Genomic DNA, 26,554 nt, shown 5'->3' with positions numbered 1-26,554 from the left:
GTGCTTTACCTCTGCTTCCCCTCCACTCTGATCTGGATGTGTAGAGAACTGTCCTTCTCTTTTACTGTGAGCTAAGTTTCCCATTACGCCCACCTCAAAATTGTAAACAAGAAGAAGGCCTCCAGGCAGGTCCTTGAGAAAAATCTGAGCGGAATGTCTTTTAATTAATTGCAGCACAACAGCCTGGGCCACAACCCTTGTGGGTCCGCACAGGTTGCACCACTCATACCTACGCCCCTCGCATGTTGGGATGTATATGGCCAAAGCAAAAGCCCTACATTATACTGTACTGAAAGTTAAGATTGACTGAAACTCTCAAACATAACATAGCGTTTCTTGGCACCTAGGGCTGGGGTAGATGTGGAAAAAGTATACAGACAGAAGTATTTCCATTAAAATATTTAACATATCTTGATCTTATTGAGGAATTCTTTCAGTTTATGAAAAAAACAGGACCATTAGAATTATGCACCACAAAAAGGACAAATTATGTGAAAGAGTTGACTAAATAACTTAAATGATGCAGAAACGGAAAGGCAAATTATGTGGAAAACATGTGTCACTTAAACAATTACAGGTAGATTATGAAGCACATCTTGTGATATTAGTATTCTAGCTATTTTAAAGTTCTAAGACACATTGACACAAAAGGGCATCTCAATGTTATACAAAATGGAAGGCTTTCTGAATAAAACTATGCACATTTTGCTAATGATATTTAAAATGTATTCATTGATAATTCCTTTGTGGTCCTTTTGCAGCAGGACCAAAACTGAATTGCATATTGGTAAAAAAACACGAGAACTGTAAAGCAGCACAAGAATTCACCAGTGGCAGAGACTAACTAAAGCACTGGTTCTTAACCGGTGGTCTGGGAACCTCTGGAGGTCAGCAAAGCCTACTCAGGGGGTCCACTGCTGCTTTAAAAAAGAAATTAATATTAATAGATTAATAGAGTACAGGTAAATAAAAAAGTAAAATGTTCAGTGAATGTAAAGGAATTAGAAATTAGTGGCTAAAACTTAAGCTGGCATCCTTAGATTGATTTGTGGGACATTGCAGGAGCATTAAAGAGCATATAGTATGGACAATGGGTTGCCTTAATTGAATTGAGGACAGCTCCAAGCTTCCCATTACATTGAAAACTGTGATATTTCTATTTATATTGGTTTGTGAATTAAATCAAATATTTCATCATTTGTGTATTGTTTTGTGGTTCAAATCATCAAAATCGCTTTAGGCAGGGGTCCCCGGCTTCCAGTAATGATTCAGTGGGGACCCTAGATTACAATTATTATTCAGTGGGAATCCCCAGATTCTAATAATGGTTAAGTGGGGGCCCACAGAAGTCAAAAGGTTAAGAACCACTGATCTAAAGTATTCCATCCATCACTTTTTAGTTTTTCTGTGTGTTGCATTGAAGCACATGAACACGTTTTATTTACAATGTCTATTCTCCCTTTCAGAGCTAAGAGTTTGTGTAAAACATACACAGTTTTGCATTCAGCCAAAAACTAAAAAACTATCCAACACAAGTCTTGTGTTAAAAGGTTATTCCATGCATCTAACATATCTTTTGAAACGTGTCTACAATGTATTGTCGTGTAGTTCCTACTAATCCGTAGGATCTGTGCATTGTTTGGACAACATAAACTAAGGGGTTGGTGTCAAGACTGATTTCGGACACCCCTGCAGGATGTGTTTGCCTATAGACCAGCTAGCTCACAAAGCCACTATGAGCCCTTCTAACCTGCCAGGGAAGCCACAGTTTCAGGCAACCACTGAACATGACAACCCTGATCACTCAGGGATCGTGGAAATAGTGTAGAATCTTTTGTTCAGCCATTCGTGCTTGCTTTCTCTCTGTCAGGTATACAGAATACACAGTGGGAAGCTTTCAATATATTTATTGAACCAACGTTGTTCTTGTACAAAATACATGTGCTGCAATGATTAGGAGACAGAAGCAAATAAAGGAGATTACAAGCACCAAAAGAGTAAACAGTAGATACATTTCTACCATGGTGCTGAAGCAATGAATATATGTAGGCATATATGCAAAATGGTAACTAACGTACTCCTACGATGCAGACTCTACACTAAGGGCCCGATTCCGATGTTGTTCGGAAAGCATTCCTACCGAATCGGTTCCGGAATACTTTCTGGACGACTCGGATTGGGGGAGTTTGACCGAGTGATTTGGATGTATCCGGATGCTTCTTAACATCAATGGGAACCTGTGTTCCAAACGAGAACACAGGCTTCCTTAGAAGTAAGGGGTGGTTGGGAAAAGCCTTGCACCCTGTGGTGGGCACCCCATGGTGCCTGCCACACTGTGCATTGTTGGAAAAGTGGGTCCCTTGGGTGCCCTCACAGGCCTGCTTTGGAAGGCCTCGGGTGATGGGGGCCTGCTATGGGCTCCCAAAGACAGATTGCGGCAGCCGATTTGTTCCGGATAAACCGAATCGGAACGGCTGTCCGAATCGGTCATTGTACTTGCTCAGAAACTGAGTCCATAGAGCTGTACGATTCGGCTGCGAAAGACGTGACCTGTCCCAATGCCTTTCGGAACAGATTCGGACAGCCCTGCCGGTTTCCAGCCATTGTACTCGGTCATTGGGAAGTGTGTACGATTTGGTCGTAAAAGGGGTTACGGATCGGATTCGACAAACACAAATCCGATTCGGAGCCGTTCCGAATGACATCGGAATTGACCCCTTTACCACATTACCTGATGGGAGAGAGTGAAGGACCCGTCTTGGTCTCGAGTTGGACACCTATCACGGAATGTCAGACCGGTGCGTGGTGATTTCTCAGCATGCAGAGACCTTCGGTGTAACCAGAAGTGCATTCTCTACCAATCTATCAGGATGCCTATTATTTATAATAAAAAGCAGCCTTCGCGATGTGCACGCTAGATTAGGGGTGTTATGGATAAGTAGATAGTGCTGTCGCCCCATGGATGAAGAAAGGACGATTTGGCACCTAATGCGTAGAGAGGCCTAGTACATGATGTTCAAGGCATCGTGATAATGTTGTTCGAAGCTGGATGTATAAACAAAGTTGTTTCATAGAAACAAATCCAACATTGTAGTGCATGCAAATGTGTGCAAAAGGTAACCACTGAAATGTTATTTTCTAGGACAATGTAAGGAATGAGCTACCTCACTACATGGGCCTAACTCGGGAACATAACAATATAAGACATACCTATGTATGCCTTATTGTTGTGAGGCAGGGGGTATGTTATTTAAAAGTAGGACACGTAGGAATTTAATGTTAAGCATAACCTTACAGAGAAAAAGCCCATTGAGTGATTTTCACTGTAGCAAGGCTGGCTGTTCCATAGGAAAACACTGGGTTGCATTATTTCATTTAATAATTCTAATTTCAGCTAGAAAAATAATTAAACAACTATTTTTAACAGTAATTAAAAATCAGATTTAATGGTAAAGCCGGACTTTTGATAAATGTTAAGGAAAAGGTACTTCTAGAAAGTTAACGTTTCCCTTCCTAAAGCCTCTGGAGGCCTATTTGCACTTGCTGCCCCACTTCTGCCAGCCAGTAATTAGCATTTGAATAGGTGTGAATGGGTGTGAAATGTCTCCCAGAAGCAAACAATAGACCGGAATGGGCAGAGATGACCCCTCAACACCTGACAAAATATGCAGTGTGGGGCTTTGAGTAGCCTTCCTTATATGAAAGTGTTGAATCCTGCTTGGCAGGGAGCTTACATATAACACTTTGAGGCACTTCAAAGATCCCCCGTCACAGGCAAATGTTACCTGAGCAGGGCCATTCCAATTGTCCCTCTAGCCAGGCCGCCTCCAATCATAGTGGGTCTCTTTTTGACATTACAGTGTCAAATAATGCTGGAGTCTCAAATCCTGCTTGACAGGTATGGCTTGGTTTACATATAAAACTTGTGGTGCATGCACTTCAGGGAGCGAGAACAGGAAGCCAAGGCAATTCTTGTGTACTCACTGTCTGGTTGCTGAACACCCTACTTTGTTCTACTATACTTCTGTCTCCGGGTTTATTAGGGGTACAGTGATTGCCTCGAATTAGATTTAAGTGTTAGATGTGGGAGCACAGTTGGATTACCATAGTACACTCCCCCACACACAAACAGACTTCAGAGCCAAGATTTAGTGTGGCTTAAGACTCTAGCCACCTTGAAAAGGCCCAAGTGAGTACCGTTGCCCCTGATAACCATTACACCATTGGTTAGGGTGGCCCAGGAGTCATTCTCACCCATTAGACCATGCCATGCAGAAAGGTGAGACCTCCAGACACCCACTTCAGGGCACTCCTGGAACTGAGGAAGATCAGAACATGACTAAACCTGCTGTCTGCAACTTGAGAAGAGCCCTAGAGGACTGAGCCTCTTTCTATTGTACTCAGACTAAAGAAGTGCTTTTCACAAGCGTGACCTCCTATTAAAGCTACAGGACTCAACAAGCTACATGAGGCCTTTTTCTGCAACTGACCAGTGGCAAATGGAGCTGGGCTTGACCCTTCTATTTCGACTCTGCCTGATGCCTTGTGAGTCTTTAAGGGCTGATCTGGTCCCGCTGTCACTTTTCTGTTGGTTTCTCCATCCGCATACTAGGCAGTCCACCCGTTCAATTAAAATGCTGGCGGGTCTATGGACAATAGTCCGTCCAAGCCTGCCATCTCCTCCAGAATTTTACTCAGAGGGAGTTCAGCCAATATTTCCACCGGGTCAATTACGGTGTGCCTTTCCGTTGACGAACTGTGGCAAGTAAACCTACACACCTGAGTTGGCAGTTTTGAAGGGTTATAAGGTAGAAACTGATCTTTTTTTCTTTTTTCCACTTTCCTTTCCCTCATGAACCCGATCGTTCAAGTCCTTCCTTTGCTACTGCTACTTGACCACAAAGCAAATCTACCCAGTCGACGCTGGAATCGAAGATAATCCTCGTTTTTTCACTTGTTTTTGTTTGAATTGTCTTTTTACATTTACTCTGGACTCGTGCATTTTTTAATTTTTCTTACAAGCAATTTTTTTTCTAACGTATTGTATTGTAATTGCATTTATACAGCGCTTAATACCCCTGACGAGGCGTCAAAGCACTTTTTTGGTGAGTAGCACGCTACTCCAGAACCCATAAAGGATTAGTGTTGAGTTAGTATAGTGAAATATGAAAGTAATGTGAGTGGTGGGTAGGGTAGTCAGTTATTTTGATTCAGAAGGATAGCGGAGGGATAGAAGAGGAAAAAAGGTTTGCATTTATATAGCACTTGTTACCCCTGATGGGGTGTTAAAGTTCTTTTTTCAGCGAGTAGCACACTACTCCGGAACCCATAAAGGATTAGTGGTGAATTAGTATAGTAAAATATGAAAGTAGTTTGAGTGGTGGATATTAGGCAGTTTTTTGAATTAAGAAGGATAGCAGAGGGATAGAAGAGAGAAAAAAGGTTAGCGTTTATGTAGCGCTTGTTAGCCCTAATAGGGTGTTGAAGCACTTTTTTGGTGAGTAGCACGCTACTCCAGAACCCATAAAGGATTAGTGTTGAGTTAGTATAGTGAAATATGAAAGTAATTTGAGTGGTGGATATTAATCAGTTATTTGAATTGAAAAGGATAGTGGAGGGATAGAAGAGGGAAAAGGTTTGCATTTATATAGCGCTTGTTACCCCTCATTGGATGTTGAAGTGCTTCTTTTTTTGGCAAGTAGCACGCTACTCTGGAACCCATTAAAGGATTAGTTTTGAATTAGTATAGTGAAATATGAAAGTAATTTCAGTGGTGGATTTTAGTCAGTTATTTGGATTGAGAATGGTAGCAGAGGGATAGAAGAGAGAGAAAGGTTTGCATATATGTATAGCGCTTGTTACCCCTAATGGGGTGTTGAAGCGCTTTTTTGGCAAGTAGCACGCTACTCTGGAACCGATAAAGGATTTGTGGTGAATTAGTATAGTGAAATATGAAATTTGAGAAGTGGACATGTTAGCCTGTTATTTCGATTGAAAAGGATAGTGGAGGGATAGAAGAGTGAAGGCTTTAGACTTTTTTTTTGGAGGTCATAGCAGTAGTGGGAGGTTTGGGATGAGTAAGACGGGATGTGGAGGGGAAGAGTCTGAGGGAAGAGTTTAGAAAGGCTTGTTTTGGGGGAATCAGTATAGTAAAAGAAATGTCAGGTGGTGCAAGGGAGGGTAGAGTAGGGAAGAGTCTAGAAAGGGCTATTCTGGGGGATCATAGTAGTGCTATGGGGTTTGGGATGAATGAGAGAGTGGAGGTAGTGGATATATTGATAGAGGTATAGGGTGAAAAATAGGCTAGTGCATTGGAAAGAGTAGTAGGAAGAGGTTTGAGATGAGTCAGAGAGTTGAGGTAGAAGATATATTGAGAGAGGTATAGGGTGAAAATAGGGTAGTGCAGTGGATATGCTGCATTAGAAGAAGTAATAAATATATAGATCCAAGTACATGGAAAATTTATAGATGCACAAAGGAAGTAAGTATATGTAGATTAAAGATATTGATAGTATGTTACAGGATCAGCTAGATGGGTCCCTGAAGTATTGTGTAATGCATATGTGCGTAATGTTTAAAGAAACACACCTATATTAATGTTTTTATTTTTATTTTGTGCAAGCTTCCATCACGATAATGACCACTTACACAAAATTTGACATAAATTAAACTTCATATTGGGGTTCATAAAGGGGTGTTTATTTTTTTTCTATCAAATTATAAACATTTGCATTACACATTTTTGAATAATTTAAATTTAATATATGGCAGAAATTGCACTAGACAATGTAAAACGTTTTATTAAAAATTAATGTGAAATCAATGTTAGTGCTAACTGAAATCATTTTTTAAAATTTATTTATCTAACATTTTCCCTTGTCTACTACATTTTCCACATTTTATTAATTTTATTTTTTTGAAGGTGGAATGCATATGTGTTTAATTTTTTTCTCATTAAGTTAAAATAAACACATTTGTATTATCATTTACAAATAAAAATGTTGATTGTTTTTTGGTGTAAGCATCGATTATCATGATGAATGCTTTCATCAAAATGTTAATATTCAGTAAATTTATTTTCCTAATGTTTGAACTTTACAAATATGTCATTTGAAAAATCTTTAGTATTTACTATTATAAATGTTATAAGAATATGTATTTCACATTTTCATCATTAACAATTTTAATGATCAATCAACAGTAAATGAATAATAATGTTAGGACAAAGTCTGTAAAATTAAAAGTTTTTTGCTTATAATTGAGATAATTCACTTGTGAAGTTTAAAAAGGAAACATAAAGAAAATAAGGGGTTTCTTTCAACAAAAACACCTTGTGACTTTGTTGCCAATAATTTGCCTCCTAAACATAATCCAAAGAGTAACCCTCCCAGGAAGGGGCATCTATTGGGCATAGAGCAGTAAGCTCAAGGATTCTTTTGGAAGGTATGGGTTTAGGTTTGGTAGGGGTTAAGGACAGATAAGAGGTGAATTCGGAAGGAGTAGTAAGGAAAGGAGGGTTGGTAGAGGTTTGGCTTTTGGAGCTAGAGGGAGCTGGAGTGGTTGATTTGCTTATGTCTGTATGTTTGGCAGTTGCATGTGAGTCTGGTGTTTGTTGTGTATGTTTAGGGGTGTGATTTTGGGTGGTGTTTGATATTTTGGTGAGTGTGTTCGTCTGCTTTTGGGTGGTGTTGTTATGTGTGTAGGTGTGCTTTTGTGTGAGTGTATTGGTTTTGATGAGTGTGTTGTTGTGGTGGTTGGTGTGGTTCTGGTGCTTGTGGCTGTATGTTTGGCAGTTGCATGTGGGCCTGATGTTTGTTGTGTATGTTTGGGTGTTTGTTTTTTGGCTGATGTTTGATTTCCTGGTGAGTGTGTGCGTTTGCTTTGGGTTGGTGTTGTTTTGTTTGCAGATGTGCTTTTACATGAGTGTGTTGGTCTAGATGAGTGTGTTGTGGTGGTTGGTGTGGTTTTGTTGCTTGTGGGTGTAGTGGTGTGTAAGGATGAGCCACCCTGCCCCCTCTTAAGAATCCCCCGGACCTCAACCCAGCACCCGCAACCCATTCAGACTTACCTTTCCATCTCCAGACCGATGACCTGTCCCGTGGACCCGGTGCCTATGAAGAAAATAAAAAAAAGGTCAAAGCATACAACGGAGAGGCGTGGACAAAGAAGGAAGGTGGAGCCAGGAACATAGAAGACCAATCAGCAATGAGCACGGACCTGAAGGGACGGTTGCTCAGACCTGGGGCAGAAGGTGGAGGAAGGCAGAATCCGGAAGACTCCAGGAGGAAGGAGGAGTCTGGACTGAAGGGTTTAAAGGGGAGAAGGACGAAGACGCCGGGGTAGAGGAAGAAGACGGATGTCCAGGTTCAGTAGCCGAAAACTGGAGAACAGTGCAAGAGGACGACATGGCTCCAGAAGGATGGAGCGAAGAGTGGTGGTCACCCTGGGAAATCTGAAGTTCCTGCCCGAACTCAGGGGAGAGTTGCAGCTTTACACGGTACGTGAAAAGGGGTGGGGTGACAATAGCCATGGGGTTGTACGGGGTGGAGAAGGGAAACGAATGGAGAGAAGCTTAGAGAGACTCATGACGAGTGGTGTGTAGGGATCAAAAAGAGTGTCCCTGATTCAATATCAATGTTAATGATTGAACTCAAAAGAAACAGGCAGTCTTAAAGGAATAAAAGCAAAAGACCAACGAATATACAAAGAGTATAAGAAGCAAGGATTAAGGCAGGAGCTTAAGAGAAGTCATAGAAAGGATTTAAGAAGACTGAAATAAAAGTCCATGTAATTAGTTGGAAAAACAAGAGAATAAAGCAACACATATTCAGTTATACGCATGTGTTTATTTTCTCTTTCCCTTCTTTTTGCACAATATCTTCCCATCTTTCTCCACCCCTTTATTAGAGGGTTAGATGCTATAAAGAATTAAGGGGTAATAACTCAAGTAAGCTGGTTGTTTCTTATGTACACCTGGGTGTGGTGATGGTCTCTGTCATTATTAAACTTAATAGACAGACCATTTTACTTACCTCGACTTCCTTGTGTTCTTTCCTGGTACCCGGGGATGAGGCATTACTGGAGACTGGACCTGGGACCTAAGAAAAGGGCAAGAAGAAAAGAGTTTCACTAAGGAATGAAGAAGTCCTGACAAACCAAGAATAATTATCAGAACCAAGGAATATTTTTCTTTGTTTTTAACTTAAATTCCTCTTGCTACATTGACTTCTCAAAATGAAAACGCCAAGATCAAGAAACGCATACAGCCTCCCAGCTTTATTTTCCACCCATCCCTCACAGGCTGGTTGTGGGTGTGGTAGTGGTTGTGATGCTTGTGAGTGTGATGGTGGTTGTGGGTGTGGTGGTGGTGGTTGTGAGTGTGGTGGTGGTTATGGTGGTGGTTGTGTGTGTGGTGGTTGTGTACGTGGTGGTTGTGGTTGTGGGTGTGGTGGTGGTGGTTGAAGGTGTGTGTAGTATCTAGTTTACTGTCTATTCTTGTGTGTTGCCGTATTCCACCACATGCCTTGCCAGTAGAATGTTACAGTATGATGATGCATTACGGAAATATTTGGGTGTCTGTCAAGAAAAGCCACAGTTGTGATGGAGCTGAGCAGCATGCTGGCTGCTCCTGGTGGGGCTCATTTACACATCTACAATAAATACTCTTGAACTCAACAATCTGTCTGGACTTCATTACTTCAGTGTGGTGTGGTAGGGGTGGTTGTGGGTAGTGTGCTTTTGGGTGTAGTTTCAATAGTGTGTGCATGTTGCTTGTTTTGTTTGTTTGTGTTTCTTTTTGTGTTTGTGTTTATCTGTGTGTGTAATTATGTGAATTAGGTCTGTTGGAGTGGGTGCATGCAAAGAAGTGAGTGTGCTTGGAATGGGGTGGGAGTTTGGATTTGGGGTGAGGAAGGGACCTGAGTTATGGCAGAAGGTTGAGCTGGTTGGGAAGTTGGGGTAAGTGAGAAGGCTGCTATTTTGGCAAGCAATCTCTGCCAACATTTGAACTGTGAATGGCATCCAGAAATGCAAACATTTTATGTATTTGGCAGGTTAGCCCCTGGATGCCCTTCACTATCACAGTCTGGACTACAGAGATGCTGCGTACTTGGTCAATAGTCTCCTCACTCAGCCTCGCCGGGGTGACTGGGGGTGAGGTGCCTGTGGCAAAGGAGACCCTAGTCCTTTTAGGGATTCCGGTTTGGCCAACTGAGAGGGAGCAAGAGGGAGGGCGGAGATGTCTCTGGGTGGTGGACAAGAATGAGGTTGTTAGAGTTCCGGTAGGGTCCACCACCACTAGGGACTGGTGACTTGTGAAGGCCTTGATGAAAATGATGATGTGGTAGCATCTATTCCAATCCCGTCACCCTTCATGCCACTGTGTCCATCAGTGTCTGATGTTTGACAATCTGAAACACAGTGGCCAGCTGCTTCCACTCCATCTTGGCCAATATTTCCTTAGCCTGCCCTTGAAGATGCTGTAAAACATGTACAATAGTTATATTGTATCTGTGTAAATAAAATTGATCATGCAGTTTTTTCTCAAAACATTTTCAAAAGTTTAATATTTCACCTGCTTCAAGGCTTTTAAACTTTGCTTTATTTTTATCTTCATCCCCTGCATGTAGGGAACATAGTAAGAAACCATTTGGGTACAGTTTTGTTTTTATCTATTATTTCTCCTAACTATTTTCAATTCTCACTTATGAATGATTCTGATTTATTGATTTGAATAGTGAACTTATGTAACAAAAATGTAATATAAAACAAAAAACCCTTTGTACATTGTGTGTACAAAACAAAAAAAGCAGATTTTTATTTTAAAAATACAACTATGAAAAATGCATGTCAATATTTTCTGTAATGTTGCACCAATATTTGTATAAACTGAAAGCCGTGAGGAAATCCATGACTGTCGACCTTTGATCTCTGTCTGCTGTACGGGACTGAGAGGATTGAGACCTGCCCAAAAGTCCTGGAATTTGTTTGATTACATTTGCTGCTGTGTCCTTTACAGTTCACGGTCCATGGCACCCGCACAAGATTACCTTGATTTGGACCTTCCATACAATGCAGCACTGGTGCAGATACTGTCTCTTTACTGTCCCTTTATTGCCGCTGCTTCTGACTGCCATCTCTGTGCAAGGCCCGCCCACGGAGGTGGGCCGGGTTAGGTTTATGGCAGTGCGGTCGGAGCGGAGAGCAGCGGTTGCGGCTGCAACAATGCTGTTAGTGTTTGTGCCTGCCTGAGCCTGGTGCCTGTGTATTTTTGGGCTTTGCATGGCGGGGATGTGGCAACGTTGGGAAAGCATCTTGCCCCGAACATTGAATACTGAATACTGAGATCGGCCCTCACCGCTGTTCTCTTTTCCTCTTCGGTCTATGATTAATGGTCCTAGGCTGTGTGGTGGTGGCAGCAGTGGTTTCGGGGAGGAGGTCAATGGAGGTTTGACATTTTGGCTAACTGGTGCTAATTTGTGTTGTACTTAGAAGATGAATATACAATCTTTGGCATTTCATGAGAGTACAAGGAGCACTATCATTGCATGTGCTACCCACAAGAGGTGCTGGGCGGCAAACCATCATTGGGGCTGTTCCCACTGCAATTCCTTTCTAGTTGTACCCTATCACAGCCTACCCAACTCAAGTCTACTCCATCCAACTTTGGGTCCGTCCCGTTGTTGTCACTGCGTGTCTGTACTCGTTCCACCTTATCCTATTTGAGTTCATCTGAGTCAGGCCTCCCCTCTCTAGTGGGTGCATCTGACAATACCTGTCTGGGTTTGAATTCTAGAGTAAGTTACTACATCATCTAAAAACTAGACAGAACGGTCAAGGCAAAGTTAACTCATGGCACTAAGAGGAAAAGCTCAAAAGGTCTGAAGTCAGTCAATGCAATCGCAAACTATCTGACAAACTCTGTAGGCATGATTGAGAACAAAATCATTAACATCGAAGAGAGGTTAGCTACGCAGCGAACAAGGTTTTTATCAATGTGACTGTAAATGTATGCAGTAAAGTCTTGCCAATTGATGAACCCCTGGCCTCAAACACTACTGCGAATCACTCCAAAGTAAACCAGGCTCCCGTGTTTCATATTTGCAGCTAGAAATCCACTATCAGTTATTCAGGACCCATCTTCACCGTCTGCAAAAAGGAGTAAAACCCGGATAAGGAATCTCATTTAGGGGTTATGTAAAAAAACAATAAAAAAACACCCAAACAGGGATAATATTAAGGGTATAAAAAATTATTGTGATCTATCTGCCTACAATAATATAGAATCGTAACTGAATAAATTAATCATTAAATTTGACTCCTTTGAAAGCAAGGTTATTACAGAGTTAATGGAGATTAAAAAGAGGATTGTTAAACTTGGAAGGTCACCCCACACTGGACAATTGTGAGAGGAGCTACTATGCAACAAGAACATCCCACTAAGACAAGGTATGAGTTAAAAAGACCTGAATCGTCTGAAAACCTCTGATCGTGCGATGGCTTCACTTAATCTACCAAATCAACAAGGCACTTGAAGGGATAAAATCTTAAATGTGATGGGTGCATCAAAAATATTTGTCCCAGTAAGGCCGGGGAATGCTCACTTTGTGATACCTGGTCAATACCCTATACACTTGATTCAGACACGCTATATCTGCCCCCGATGCTGCTCCCTACGTCATTGTGCTGAAGGGGCCTCCAAAATTGGAGCCAGAAGATGAAGAAAACTGGTTGAGTCTAAAGAATAAAGTGATTTACTGGATGTCTGCCAGTAGTTGTAATGCTAACTTTCTCAACCAAGAAATGATTATGGTAAGAAAAACTTCCTGGGTGGGTCTTGCGCAGAAAACAGGGGATGGTGACTGCATCACAGTTAACTTTTGCAACCTAGCAGTGGTTAAGTCCCTACTCATTAACCAGCTAAGATTCCAATTACAATCCCGTCTAGAGGGGTAGATTGCTGCAGTACAGCTGGGCTTCTTTTATAGACCACCACAGTCCATCTATAACCCCCAGGGACCTTTTATACAACACAACTATGGAAGTCACATACCCCACCATACTGTGACAACAGCAAACAGATTTGCCCCCCTCTCAATTCTAGGGAAACAAGGCTGACGGAAGGAGAATGGGGGAAATTGATGTGAACAATGGGGATAAAATTGCAGTTAGCCTGGAGGAGAATGTAAAACTAACTGAAGGGGGTAAGGAGCACACCACAAAACTACCACCTTTGACCCGCATGCTAACCATGTGATCCTGACATATTGCTGGTATAATATATAAGCTTGATAACAATAGTGGAAATCTCACATCTATAGTGCCGATTTGTTATGTCTACAGGAAGCCTGGCATACTGAATTCTTTATATTAAAAGGCTATGCAGCAGTCATTACTCCAGCACTACCTTCGACCCACGGGCAAGCAAAGGGACGCCTAGCTATCCTGGTGTCTACATTAGCCTGTTTACTAACTCCCCCTATTTCCAGCTGGTCTGTTAGAGTCTAATGCGAGTCCATACTTTCTTTTGATTACTTATTATAACAACTACTTTAATGGCAATCGCCATGAGGTTTTGGAGGATCTGGATAGCACGTCGAATACGTTAATTAATGGCTTAAAAGCAGTAACATTTGGGTGGGCAACTTTAATATTACCCCCTGCGTAAATTCATCTGCAGGAATCTGCGGACATATCAATGTTAGAGGCAATAGTTTGGCACACTTTCCTCACAACAGATATGGTGATCGAATACATGATTTGCTGTACAAGCTTAATTTAGATCTGTAACAGCAAAGTGAAACCAGAGGGAATGTCCCTCTGCCAACCCTTCCAAGGGCATAGGAGTAACTCATTTATAGATCACATTATGCTCTCTGCGAATGGTGCTAACCTTTTTCGTACACTTACTGTAGAAGTTACTGGTTTCAGTGATCACCTCCCACTCACACTTACTCTGAACTTACCTGATATATCGCGTGAAATACCCCAGATGGCTGACCACATTGATATTGGCAAGAAAAACAGGATTAGCCTAAAATGTACAGGGATTAACGAAGCAGCCCTTATGGAAAGGTGGTAACAAGCAGAGATGAGGACTTCTTAGTCTGCTCTGACCCAAAGGCCACACCAGAGGACATTGTGCATTTCTTTAATAAGATCACAATGGCCTTTGCAGAATGTGTAAGAAAGTCTAATAAGGGGAAAAGGAAAAAGAATTTGGTCTTGTTTGATTATAACTGTCCCAAGCAAATCGTAAACTCAAAAAGGCTCTAAAGCGCACACAGAGGGAGAAAGAAAACATAAAGTTACTAAGGCTGAACTATAAACAGACAATAAACAAGGGAAGACAAGCACTGCAAGAACAGGCATGTTTTGGCTTAGAGCAGGCTGTGACAGACGGAGATAGTACACTATTCTGGAATATAATAAATTCCCCATTCCTTAAAGACAGCACAGACCAGAAAATCGAGGTTTTGGTTTCCCCTCAGGACTGGATAAGGCACGTTGAAGGTATATTTAACCCCTCCATGAGGATTCAATCGTTATTGAGGGTATCAACTGTGTACAAACGCCATCTCCACCTGCAGGTAGTTAGTCTCACTGAGGGGGAAATTGCTATTGAAAAGTAATCTACCAGGAAATCCTCGGGTTGACGGGGTCCCTGTAAATGCCTTCACCTCTTGTCCAGCAATGTGGGCACCAATCTTGTTGCAGTTTTTTCTATCCACCTGGACTGACTCCATGATAGACCCTATTTTTTAAAAAAGGGACAGGGGAGACGCTATGCGCACCTGCCCAATATCGCTTTTAGACTCATCTGCAAAGTTAATGGGGAGAATTATTTTGGCGAGAATAGACTCGTGGGTGGCTGAAAATAATGTGCTAACAGCCTCCCAGTATGGTTTCAGGAAACATATTGGTACACATGAGCAATGTATTAACCTTCATCTTTTAATATCCAAATACACTGCAGCAAAGCAAAAACATTTACACCTTTGCTTTGCTGACCTAAGTAGCGCTTTTGATTGCGTTAACCACACCAAATTGTGGAAGACCTTGGTTGAAATAGGCTCCCCAGTGGATATAATCTCATTTTCCTCACAGATCTATGCCTCACTAACCGCTCGTGTGAGATTTGGGATAGAGGGAGAATGTACCCCATTCTTTAAAGTGACCAGAGGTATAAGGCAAGGTTCTGCTTTAGCCCCCTCCTCTTTTCCCTCTATGTAAATGGTGTTGATGGGAAGTTACAAGAAATATTCGTAGACGTGCCCAGAGTAGGTTTACGTCCTACTCCTGTGCTTCTCTACACCGATGATGCGGTATTGCTATCTTGAACCGCAAATGGACTCCAATTACTGATCAATAGCTTTGTTACCTATATGGAACAAAAGGATTTAAAACTAAATCTGGTAAAAAAAACCTTTGTTATGGTGTGTGGGAGGTGAAGAAAAAATCTCATTATGTGAGGGGCCATAAATTGGAAGAGATTCACAACTTTTCTTATCTTGGTGTGTTGTTTTCAAGCTCTACCCTGTGGGGATCACATATAGAGGTAGCTAACCTTAAATTTAAAAGGACAATAGAGGCTGTGTTCAGATTTGCTACTAAAATTGGAAATAAACTTATTTGCGAGATGCTGCAGCTGTACAGGAGTAAGTAAGTGCATCTCCTCTGCTACATCTGGGGCATCCCTATGGGGTCTGATGGGACAGCCGATTCTGCAAAAACAGGAAAACTCTTCTTTGTGTGGACTCTTCTTGGCAGTGCCTCTTTCTGTACCACCCTATACCACCCACAGAGAATTGGGTACAACTTTTCTGGTGACACCTTAGATCACCGTGCCTTAGTAGGGTGGCACAGCATTTGGAGCAAGGCTGGAACTAAATTTACAAGTGATTTAATTAATGATTGCCTCGCACTATGTCACTGTGGCGAGATACCCTGGTTGGCATATGTTAACAGACTACTTAAGGAAATTGATGAAAATGCTTCTATTAAATGGCCCTTTAGTGTCTTACAATACAGCAAAAAAGAGCTCAAACTGATTTTTACCAACAAACATAATTTAGGGGGAGGGAGCAAAGAGTTGGAAAAACAAACAGTATCTCAATATCTGGAAGGGCCTTTATTCCAGGTTGTGCCTACTTACCTTACAAAGATCACTGATGTACAGAAGAGATTTTACCTTATTAGATTATGAATGTGCATTTTACATCAACTTGCTGCATACCCAAAAAGAGATGTGTGGCTCAAAAAGTTGCCAAAGTGCCCTTGTGATGGGAAAGCTACCCAATCTATAATTCATTTTATCCTGTTCTGTAAGTTTTACTGTGATATTAGAAAACGTTTTATATGGCCACTGTTTTTATCAGAGAGGATCTTATTTCATAAGGAAGCCTATACATTTTTTATGTAAGCTTGAGTCAGATAACATCTGTCATGGTGTCTCAATTTTTATTACTCATGCTACCACCATAAGAAAGTCATTTATGTATGATAGCTTGGCCTATGAAATTGATTAAGTATATTTGTACAAGAATCCTGCTTAGACTAAGTTTTAAATCAGAGAATGTTTTTTTTTTTTGCATACTTATACCTTTGATGATATTTTATTTTTTATATTTTTAAAGCAAGAGAGAAAATTAAATTGCTTGTGCGGTTTTATTGTAACGATTGGTACCCATCCCTTTTATATCTGTTTCTATATTATGTATGGAAATAAATTTAGGGACTGTTTGAAATTTTGAAATTTCATAATTTGTGTATTTTAAACTTGTATTCTATATTTTCTCCTCTGTCTTTTATGGATTTAAATAAAATGTATTTGATTGATTGACTGAAGGAGTAGCTCTTCCCGGATCTGCCCTGACTAGCGTGGAAAGAAAAGAACTGACATCACTGCTCTGGGGTGGGGCCTATACAGGCACCGCCACGTCACTTCCGGCACTGATGATGAAAAGCGGAGCCGAACGACACCACCTACCAGTGCACAGGGGTACTGCTCGTGAAAATATATCCAGATCCAGTCTGATGCCTGGGGATAATTTTAAGGTAAGAAATCTGCAGCTAGAAGTCTCTATCAGATATGTAAGCTTGAACTCTGTATGTGATGCACACGTGTTGATATAGATTTTGAGAGCGCCCAAGGGTGAACATACTTCGGGAGAGTCATGCACAGTAGTCTCAAGTGTAATTTAGCAAATTAACCCCATGAAAAAATTGCACCTGTACTTCTTCCATTTCGTCATGACAGGTTGTTACTAGTTCCTTCACTTGGGCATTGAAATGATCAACAGGTTTAGGGATTGCTTGGTTTGACACAGAAGGAGCCATTCATACTCAGGATTGGTGGGAAACGTGTGTGTGGTATTTAGAGCCTCATGAAGGGACCTAAGGAGTTTGAAAACTGATACCCGAGGCTAGGCAGTGAAGTGCCTTGCTGCTAGTAGGGTACCTGAGGTGTAAATAAACAAGCGACTCGTTTGTACAGAGCAGTCCAAACTGTCTACTGTATGCAAGGGACTTCACTACAGTGTATATGTGTGTGTGTGTGTGTGTGTGTGGGTGTGTGTGTGTGTGTGTGTGCGTGTGTGTGTGTTTGTGTGTGTGTGTGTATATATATATATATATATATATATATATATATATATATATATTAAATAACAGGTGATATAAGTATACTATATTTGGCAGCAGCTTATTGAAAGGAGAAAAGGCCTCATAGCCCGCGCCTCCTTACATACTATGAAATATATGACTTGTGCATGCACACAATTTTTAATCACGCAGTTTTAATTAAAGGCATAACATCAAAGTGAAAATATGTCTAGCTTACCAGGTCTTTTCGAGGTCTCTTGCTTTGGCTCATAATAGCAAGTTAGACCTTTGACTCGGTTTCCCCTGCGAATTTGGTGGTTTGTCCCCCTCTGTTTCATTCGGGTTCGTCTGGGTTTTTGAACGCCTGCTCACAATAATACACATGAAACTACAAGTCCCAAAATACAACATGTAATTATTAACGTGTCCCACGTGACAGGCGATTAAGCAGGATTGGTAAACTGCGCCCCCAATCCATCACCCAGGAGCTGAAGGGGCACGGATTCCTTTGATCGACTCATCTTCGACATCTTCAAATCTCCCGGAAGTCTCAGGAGGCTGGTTTGAAAGGGGGGTTTAGGGAGATGATTTGGGAAGATTGTGGTTTCGCTCTAATTTAGCGCTGCAAAATCCAGCCAATCCCTATCCTGACAGCCTGAACAGAATAGGTTTAAAGAGCCTATAATCACCTGGGAGGGTAGCACTGCACCCGCCGCGCTTTTCTCACCTACAACACTTCCGCTTGTGCAGCCGTGGTCGGTAGTAGGAGTAACTGCATCGCATTTGGGGATGCAGTACACGCAACGAAATTTGTTTTATTAATTTATATGTTATCTTACCTGTAAACCTCCGTAATCCATAGTTTACTACCCCCCACCCTATCCCTCCCCCTCCCCACGTCACCGCCCTGCAGTTACTCCTACTACCGACCGCGGCTGCGCTTGTGATGAATGCTACTAAAGCATCAGGGTTCGTTAGGGCCGTCTCTCTAGGGCGAGCGGTGGATGAATCTATGATCTCTTAAGCAGCCGTCATGATCCTTTCTTGCTCGGCCCTTATTCACCGCAGGAGGCCCTGATTGTTGCGGTTGCCAGCGGGCCTGGCTGGCACGGCGACAGGCAGAACAGAGGCACATGCACACGCACGCATACACAGGTGCACGTGCACTAGTATCTTTTATATATGTGCCAACTTGCCTTGCACAGTTGTGCTACATTTATATCAAGTGCGAAGAGCCGAAGACACAACTAAGGAACTACTTGTGGCGTCCAGCACGGTTGGCCCCGATTATCAGAAAAGGACATTATATTACTCCTAACGTTTTCGATGAGACTATACACTATGGGGCAGATTTACAAGAAAGTGACGCATCTGTACAGATGCGTCACTTTCCCTGCGCCACCATTAGAAACCCTTGCGCCACCATAGATGCGCCGTATTTACAATACGGCTCACTATGGCGCAAGGATTGACAGATGCGTCAGAAATTCTGACGCATCTGTTGGCGGAAAAGTCACGCATTGCTGGAGTCGTGTCGCAAGCACGGCACAACCCCAGCAATGCGTGTTGAGGCCTATTCCCACTACACTATGGGGCATATTTACAATACCTGACGCATCCCTGCATATCAGCAGGGATGCGCCAGTTATTGTACGCCACAGCTCCGCCACCAGGGATGCGCCGCATTTACAATGCGGCGCACCATGGGGCAAAAACGGCACAGATGCGTGACGCATCTGTGCCGTAAAAGTGGCGCATTGCTGGAGTTGCATCGCGGGCGCGACGCAGCTCCAGCAAGGCTCTGGGGGGCCCTATCTTGCTAATGCTGCGTCAATCCTTACGCCTGCTTCAGGCAGGCGCAGGGTTTTGACGCAGCATGGGCCTAAAAGTGACTGAGTGAATTCTAGTAGATTTCACTCAGCCACTTTTAGGAGGCGTTCCTGCGCTGGAACACCCCCCCGCGCAGGAACGCCTACATGTGGCGCAGGGCTTTACAACGTGACGCATCTTCCAGATGCGTCACGTTGTAAGTACCCCGCACCATGGCGCAGGATTTGTGCCGCCGCTGCGCCACAAAAGTGACGCAACGGCGGCGTGAATGAGGCGCAAGGGGCTTGTAAATATGCCCCTATGTCACTACTTACGACTGCTTGAAGCAGGGGTAAGGTTTTGACGCAGTGGCGTCCTAAAAGTGGCGCAGTGAAATCTTGTAGATTTCACTACGCCACTTTTACAAGGCTTTCCTGCGTGGGAACGCCCACCCTGCATACATTATACCTGACGCAGGTATAATGTGACGCAGGGCTTTACAACGTGACGCATCTCCCTAGATGCGTCACGTTGTAAATAGGCCACATTGTTTGCGCTGCTGTTGCGTGTAAAAAATGACGCAACTGCAGCGCAAAAGTCACGCAAGGGGCTTGTAAATCTGCCCCGATATTATCAACAGGAGAGATAGAGAAAGAAAGTGAGAAAAGACGATGATTGGTAAAACAGGGGCGGCACCTCCGCTAAGGCGGAGGAGCGTGGCCTCACTGGTTTTCAGCACTGCCAAAAAAGGATAAATAAAATGATAATAAAACGCTGTTATTATCATTTTGTTTTTCCGTGCTGAGGCAGTGCAGCGGTGTGGGGTGGGGCTGCTCTGCTCACGGAGCAGGGAGAGAAGTGGTTGGGGCACTTTCTAAGTGTGGCCGGCCGTCTCGGGGCAGCCAAACAGTCATGCGGACTTAGCATGCTCTCCACCCTGCTGTAATACACAGCTTGGGTGGAGAACACTCAGAACAGTCCCCGTCTGAGCGCGGAACCACGGCGCTCAGACCAATCACAACACTGCTAACAGCAGTGTTGTGATTGGCTTGGGGGACTTTGGGAGCCTGTGAGCTTCCGGTCCACACAGAAGCAGACCACAGAGGAGAGGCGGCGGCCGGCCAGCCAGCCGGCCGACAGGTAAGTCATCTTTTCTTTTCTCATTTTAACCCCCCGCCCCACTACTACTGCCCAGGATCAGCCGCCACTGAAGACCACGCTGACAGAGCTTTTTTGGCTGTTGCTGTTCATAGTCTTTGTACTGCTGAGACTGGATCTGGTTCGGCCGCATCGAGATTGGATGTCGCCCACTGTCAAGAAGAGCCAAACACCCGAAGAGATTTATTCCAGTTGAAACAAGCATTTGCAATGCAATAGATCTCGCATTCGTAAAAGTTAGAGTTATTGGCATTGTAAATGACAGTGGGCCCGATTCACAGAATTAACTTAAGACAAAATCCTAAACTTAATACTTTTGGTATTCACAGAATGCACTTACTACTTTTGGTACTCACAGAATGGATTTACGACTACTAACTTTACATCCGCACTCGGGGAGGCGGAGCTTCCGGCCCGGAGGCAGGGCTTCTGGCCCGGAGGCGGAGCTACCGGCTGGAGGTGGGGATTCCGGCCAGTGGCAGAGATTTAGCCATGGCCGAAATCTCCAACTTCGGGCCGGAAGCTCCGCTTCTGGGCCGGAAGCTCCGCCTCCGGGCCGGAAGCTCCGCCTCCGGGCCGGAATTTCCGGCTCGAGTGCGGACGTAAAGTTAGTAGTCGTAAATCCATTCTGTGAATACCAAAAGTAGTAAGTGCATTCTGTGAATACCAAAAGTAGTACGTTTAGGATTTTGTCTTAAGTTAATTCTGTGAGTCGGGCCCAATGTTTTTACTTATTTTTTTTTTATTGTTATTATTTAAAGAAAAAAGTGTACGTTGCCCTGTGGTGTTTATATAGTGAGATTGTACATTAAATATGGAACCATTGAGTTCTAGGTGCAGGTGGAACTCAACAGATCTGTTTGCAGCAGGTTTTAAATATTCCACAGAGGTTCCTGAGCTTGGATCAGGGCTCAAACATTGTGAAAGACCATGAAATTATGACTACTAGCCACACACTTCACTTGTCCATGCACGTATACAATCCAACAGGGTATCTGCAAATTTGTGAACTATGGGTAAAACTTGCCAGGATTAAAGAGAAAACATGTTTTTTTCCGATTCCCTAGGAGTGTGCGAAACTGCTTAATATTTTTCCATGACATTCGAAATAAAATTCCCAAAATTACACTTTTCGAGCGAAGAAGTTTGCCAGTGCCTTGCATCATTTTCCACGCGACTGCACACTTTGTGCGTAATATACATAAGGCATTAACATACTTGTAAAGACCTGAAAGCAATTCATATTAGCGAAGCAGGATGACCTAATGACACGATTGCCTATTTATTTAGTGTGCTTCAAAAACAACTAGGATTATTACTTACGTTAATATGCTGTAGTTTGGCCCGCATGTATCTGCAGTAGGCCCATAAACCCACTGAGCTATCTTACTGAAAGTAGCATGGCGTAGAGAACGGAAGTCCAGGAGGCTTAGCAGACATTAATAGCTAGAGACTCTTCAGTGTGTGGGTTTAAGCTGTTTCTCAAATAGGGGGTAATTAGTTTGAGATTTCAGTCTAGAGCCAGGTTTAGCCTTATGTCCGTAAGAGGTCGGTAAAATGGAGTACACAATTGGGTAACATATAACACATATTTGCAGTACACAGAAACAGAAGCTCAAAATGAAAAGCTATATAAAAAAAATAGTTATTTTGATTATTGCAGTAGAATACATCAAGAAGAGCTCAAACCAAAAGAAGGAAAGTGGGCAACTTATGGTGTGAAATAAGTCCAAGACCTTTGCCTGCTTCTAGCCCAAAAAAAGTCGAGTGGCACACCACACACTGGGCCCGGTCCGCCAGCAATCAGCAAACAGTTCACATAATATCCTGCTATTACATAACCCACAACAAACACGTGTATTTGCCCCACCATATTTCTGAAACGTACATTAAACTCACACTTAACATCAAGCCTTTCTCAGCAGACGAGCCCAAAGTGCAAGCACCGGTGATGTTAAATAAATAAAGGCTCTTCTTCGCCATGCTGTTTTGGGAGGCAGTAGGGGTCTGAAAGCGTCGGCGATATTAAATAAATAAAGGCTCTTCGCCATGCTGTTTTGTGAGGCGGTAGGGGTTTGAAAGCCTCGGTTATATTAAATAAATAAAGGCGCTTCGCCATGCTGTTTTGGGAGGCAGTAGGGGTCTGAAAGTGCCAGTGATATTAAATAAATAAAGGCACTTCGCCATGCTGTTTTGGGAGGCAGTAGGGGTCTGAAAGCGTCGGCGATATTAAATAAATAAAGGCTCTTCGCCATGCTGTTTTGTGAGGCGGTAGGGGTTTGAAAGCCTCGGTTATATTAAATAAATAAAGGCACTTCGCCATGCTGTTTTGGGAGGCAGTAGGGGTCTGAAAGCGTCGGCGATATTAAATAAATAAAGGCTCTTCGCCATGCTGTTTTGTGAGGCGGTAGGGGTTTGAAAGCCTCGGTTATATTAAATAAATAAAGGCACTTCGCCATGCTGTTTTGGGAGGCAGTAGGGGTCTGAAAGCGTCGGCGATATTAAATAAATAAAGGCTCTTCGCCATGCTGTTTTGTGAGGCGGTAGGGGTTTGAAAGCCTCGGTTATATTAAATAAATAAAGGCACTTCGCCATGCTGTTTTGGGAGGCAGTAGGGGTCTGAAAGCGTCGGCGATATTAAATAAATAAAGGCGCTTCGCCATGCTGTTTTGTGAGGCAGTAGGGGTCTGAAAGCGCCGGTGATATTAAATAAATAAAGGCGCTTCGCTATGTTGTTAGGAGGCAGTAGGGGTCTGAAAGCGTTGGTGATATTAAATAAATAAAGGCGCTTCGCTATGTTGTTAGGAGGCTGGAGGGGTCTGAAAGCGCTGGTAATGTTAAATAAATAAAGGTGCTTCACCATGGTGTGTTGGGAGTGGTCTGATTTGGAGGAAAGGCAACAAAGAACGAAAGACAGCCATCACGCTGCTCGAGGACATCTAAAAGTAGAAAGAAAAAGCAGCCACCAGCTGAGCAGGAGCACTGGAGGAGGCCCGATGAGCTCGAGGACACCTAAAAAAATATTGCTTACAAGTTTTAAAATAACATGTAGCGTAAGAGTCCATGTAAAAGGGGCAGTCCGTATGGGAGGTTACAAAAGTTGGAAAGGAGGGACTAGTAAGCTATTTCACCAATGAAAAGCCCAAGGTCAGTAAGAGGATCAAATAGAAAAGATTGGAGGGGCTACAAGCCGTTATCCTGAACACAGTATAGGATAATTGGGTAACCCAGTTACGTGCAGAACCTGGGGATTCGTACATTAAGGGAACAGTGGTTCTGCCACATATTCACTTCAAAAAGTGTGAGAGCTTTTTTTCAATGTTGTCCCTCTTCCTGGTTTCCAGTTGGAGCTATGCAAGGCCATAGAGTATTCAAAGGCAATTAATTAGCCTTGGGTACTATCACAAAGCTGTAATTGGAGGCGGAACGCCCCGACAAGCAATTTTTAGAAGCAAAGGGTGATTCATTTTTGGAATCCCGAAGGCCAGACGCCAGAGAATCACAGGCACGCTGTGCCACTGAATAATCTTACCGACTGATAAGAGGAGAACCGTCAGAATCAGGTCAACCATCTAATGTGTCCAAGCTGCCGTGCTGTCATAAGATATCAGGGTGGACCCTTCGTGAAGGCCACACACAGATTCATTATTTAGTCCTGAAGAAGACCCCCACAGACGATTACACAATCGTTATATTTTCCAGGGGTCGAAACGTCGACGCTTAAATACCGAGTGTAAATAATCACCCAGAACAATTGAGAATAACTTGATAGATTACTTATTGGGTTGATACATATTTACAAATACCTCACACTATGTCTAAATGTGTGTTTTGAATATATGTTCAAGTGTTATGTATATATTGTGTTGTGATATGTAAATATATTCTTTTGTGTTCACTTCACCAAATTTAAATGTAGTTGTATAGTGTTTATCTGTGTGTGCATATATTTGTTTAACAGCTGCCACCTCAAGTTATGTCCAATGGAAACGCCTCAAGGACAGTTGAGTGGAGCATCCTAAAGAACAACATTCCAGAACACGGAACCAAGTAGAACAATAACAAGGTAAGTAAAAGTGAAGCATTAAACAATATATAAGTGAAGCTTTATCATATAAAATTAGTGAAGCATTAACATGTCCAGTATATCACCTTCCACAAAAACTCCCTGAAAAAAAAAAAAGAGCAAAGCAAAAAGAACATTAGTGGTAATAAAAATCCTTAAATCTTGTAGGAATGGATACATTCTGAACCAATCTGGAATTAGCCAGAAGTGTGAGGCTAGTATCATCAGAAATCTGCAAAACTGAGGAGGAAGTATCATGAAGATCAATGCCATTGGTGTCAGTATGTAGCCTGGATAAAGAAGCAACCAAACCTCAAGAAGAAAATCAGGTAGAAACTACAGAACCTGACACAGACAGTGAAATAAATGAATGGCAAATTTATAGAGCGCACGGTTACGCTGAGTGTCCCTGTGCTAACCGGTGGGCCCAGATACACAACCCCATACCGTAAGATCTACTTCTTGATACAGAATGCAAAATATTACCCCGTGAAGCATTAACAGTATTATCACCACTAAAGTCCAACCACGATGCACCGTCAGGAGTAGTACAGAATTCAGCAACAGAATGTACACTTTCCTGTCTGGAGAAGAAGACATTTTTTGCTTGTTCTTGAAATAATTTAACTAAGTTCTTCCTGCTTCACCAACCCTTCCAGAAAGCAACACTTCCTCCTTACACAAGTGGCATAAATGTATTTACCTTTCTTAACCTTGTAAGCTTTTTTAACCAGAACCCAATTTTCAACATTGAAACAAATTTCCTTCACAATATGTCATTTGTCAAAATTTAATTTGTACAAAGCCTGTTTAGATGACACTCTGTCAACAAGTGCATTACTTGGAACATCAACAGGCCCTTTCATTTTCACGGGTAAATCTCTCACCCAATCAGGACATAAAGGGCCCGATGTAGGTGGCTAAATACCGGTCGGTAACCCCGAAATTCAGTAAATTTCAGGGTTACCGACCGGTATTTAGCTATTCCTAATGTAGGTGATGATTCGGTAAATACCGAATCGGTAAATACCGAATCGGTAAATGCAATGTAGAAAGCACATAAAAGAGTGCTTATGTGCTTTAAGAATTTGTTAATTACCACCAACTTCAAGTTGGTGGTAATGAGGAAATTAAAATATCATGAGGCCTATGTGACCCCGTGTGTTCCCCGTCACTCATGTGCACATACATGTAACCTATGTATTTCCCCTCCATGGCCTGTCTATCATGATGCTTATGCTATAACGTGGCCTGTCATCATCCAGTCTCCCATGAGAGAAACGACAAATCTGCTCTGAGGCCTACACGTTTTGCATCATGTTTTCCCACATTTCCATTATTGTGGCTCAGCCAGAGCCGAAAAGAGGTTTCAGGCCTCAGAACGCTCTGAAAGCTGCAGCTGCGTATCCTTGGCCTTGCACACTTGGGCCTCAGCCAAAGGGGCCCTGACCGAGGTGCCGAGACAGTATTGAGCACGGTTATCTGCTTACTCCTACCGAAACCACATTCCTGCCTGGGGAAGGAGGAATAAACACGACCCATCTGCAAAGGAGAAAGCCTAGCCTTTCTGTCTCTTTTCATGTGATTACAAAGCTCACGTCAGTGAAAAGCCCATAGCCCCCATGTAAGACTTTAGCAGTAAATGAAGAAATAGATGCCACATTGGCTCTTGGTGATGGGCAACCTATGTCACAAACCAGTCCCTGCTCCAGACTTTAGATATCAGATAATACAAGATGTGCTGGTCGCCCTGACACTGAAGGCCTCACTTCCAGACTCCAGACTCCCTGGTTGCATAGCAACCCTTTCACACGTCAGTTACACGTCATGCTCGAGTTGAGCACAAGTAAGGCAAAGTTCCAGTAAAGTTCCAGCTGATCACGCAACCCCCTCCAGGCATCCACCCACCTATGACACTTA

This window comes from Triturus cristatus, chromosome 9, assembly GCF_964204655.1.
Source record: "Triturus cristatus chromosome 9, aTriCri1.1, whole genome shotgun sequence".
Lineage (NCBI taxonomy): Eukaryota > Metazoa > Chordata > Amphibia > Caudata > Salamandridae > Triturus > Triturus cristatus.
Note: the sequence above shows the minus strand (reverse complement) of the source record.